We start from the raw sequence: 2,500 nt of genomic DNA on the forward strand, positions 1-2,500 counted from the left end.
TCTGTCTCTAGGTTTCTCTGTCTGTCTGTCTGCTTGTTTGTCTGACTGTCTATCTGTCTGTCTGTTTGTCTGTCTATCTGTCTGTCCGTCTGACTCTCTGACTGTCTGTCTGTCTGTCTGACTGTCTGTACATTTCTCCTCTTTGCCAACGCATGTCGCCCCATCTGCAAATACATACATACATATATATATATATATATATATATATATATATATATATATATATATATATATATATATATGCAATGGTAACACTACGCACCATAAGAATAATAACACAACGAAGGTGTATCTGCACAGAGAGTTGCTTAAAGAGAAAGCAAATTCGATGGTGAGAGCTGCAACCAAAAGAACTTGACCTGGAGGCTCCTGGCTGTCTGTGAATCAAGAGTCCAAGCGGCTCGGCACAGAACACCAGCTCAGACTTTATGAACATTATTTTATCAGATGGTTAATTGATGGTAGATCATACACACACACACACATACATATATAGTGTTTGTCTGTGTGTGTATGTATATATGTATGTGTGTATATATATATGTACATGCATATATATATATATATATATATATATATATATATATATATATATTGTGTGTGTGTGTGTGTGTGTGTGTGTGTGTGTGTTTGTGTGTGTGTGTGTGTGTGTGTGTGTGTCTGTGTGTGTCCGGGTATGCGTGTGTAGACCTTTTAGGAAAATTTTAAGAATGAGAAACGATGACAATGTCTGTTTTCAGAGTCAATATAAAAAAAACTATTGTTCAGAATGTAGTTGGTAAAAACCGACTCCAATTCTGCTTTCAACGTCCATGCAGGTCAAAATACGAGTAAATAAATAGTAGTAATTGCACCGTAAATAAGAGGCAGGACGAGAAACAGGAGTAACTGGACATGCAGTTGCACTCCCTCAGCATTTGAACCCCCATCACACGTAAACATTGACACCTGGAGAGCGTGGTCTTGAGGCGATTACAATCTCCGCTCAGCTATTAAAAGTGCAAAAAAAGAGAAGAAAAAAAGGTTGTAGTATTTCGACAAATTGGTCATCGCCGAGACGAAATAATGATACTTCTAATCGCTTGTACTAAAGACTGGGGAATTATTTACAACACTTTACGACTTCTTATACAATATTATAGCGAATATAATTGAGCTTGTGCCGCGCAATTACTCCCTGATGTTTATGGGTTTATGATCTAATTTTCTTGTTGTGCTTTTATATATCCGTCTTTGCACGCAATTGGACTCCAATTATGTTTTTCTTTTTCTTTTTCTGTTGTTTACTGATATTTTATGAAGGCTCTTGCTTCCCACTTTGTCTTGTTACGGAGGCGAGCAGGCACATTGCAGTACAGGAAGCTTTTCTTAAATCTTAAATTTGCTTTCTCATAAATTTTGTACACGATTTTACCCCGTCAGTGTCCATCATCACACTCGTTTAGACGGTAAACACACACTTTCCATGCCTTGTTTCACCTGCTTGTCTACATCTTCGCTCTTCACCTCCTCCATGCATTATTCTCCTTTCTCTTACACAGCTTCTTTTCCTTACCTTCGCCTGCTTTCGCTTGACCTATTTGTCTTCGTTTGGTTTCTCTTTGTATACGGATTTGCTTTTGGATGTCGGCGAATACTAGATAGAGCCGCAATGCATGTCTTGTATCCTGTTCTGGCAGTACATCGTCCGTATTATTTCAACTTCAATATATATATATATTTTTAAAGCTTGTGAACTGAAGACTTTGTACCTTTCAAAATCTCACACATGGAATAATATAATGTAAAATAATTACAAATATTTTTCCCCCTTAATTTGTCCCTGTTCGAGTTATGTGATAACTATGCGTACGCTTTACACGTAATGTTATGAAAGCGACTTCAACATTAACTATTGAAAAGGTCATCTAATTAACGTTATGCTTGGGGGGGGGGTACTTCATACATAAATTCTATCAATGCTAAACCGACCGTAAAATTAAGCAATTCGCTGTTTGCCAAATTGGACATAAAGCGGATTGAATAAATACAAGACCTCTATCTAATGATGTATCAACAATCACACGGACTGTTATTCTTAATCACTAATGTATGGCCGCCGTGTGACGCCCTTTGTTCTGGTCGCCTCTGCGTGATCTGTCGCCGTGTGCTCCACGTGGATAAATAGTACTGGAGAAAAATACACACTTTAATGTTCATATATATGTGCATACAAGTCTCTCTCTCTCACACACACACACACACACACACACACACACACACACAAACAAATGCAAACACACATACATAAATGCAAACACACACAATCATAAATGTAAGCACATACATACAAATACAAACACACAAATACAAACACACACACACACAAACAAACAAATACAAACACACAAATACAAACACACACACACACAAACAAATACAAACACACACACACAAACAAACAAATACAAACCCGATTCCTCCAAAAAAGAAAGAAAGAAAGAAAGAGCGAACGAAAGAG

At 37.3% G+C, this 2,500-nt stretch overlaps 1 protein-coding gene across 2 annotated transcripts in view; it reads right to left on the reverse strand.

Moving 5' to 3' along the window:
- unpg (homeobox protein unplugged) overlaps nt 1-2,500 on the reverse strand; it is a 29,559-nt gene that overhangs the window by 16,403 nt on the left and 10,656 nt on the right. The window lies entirely within an intron of this gene.

The sequence above is a fragment of the Penaeus japonicus genome, unplaced genomic scaffold, assembly GCF_977035675.1.
Source record: "Penaeus japonicus unplaced genomic scaffold, GWHDUDI00000001_assembly GWHDUDI00000027, whole genome shotgun sequence".
In the NCBI taxonomy this organism is placed as follows: Eukaryota; Metazoa; Arthropoda; class Malacostraca; order Decapoda; family Penaeidae; genus Penaeus; species Penaeus japonicus.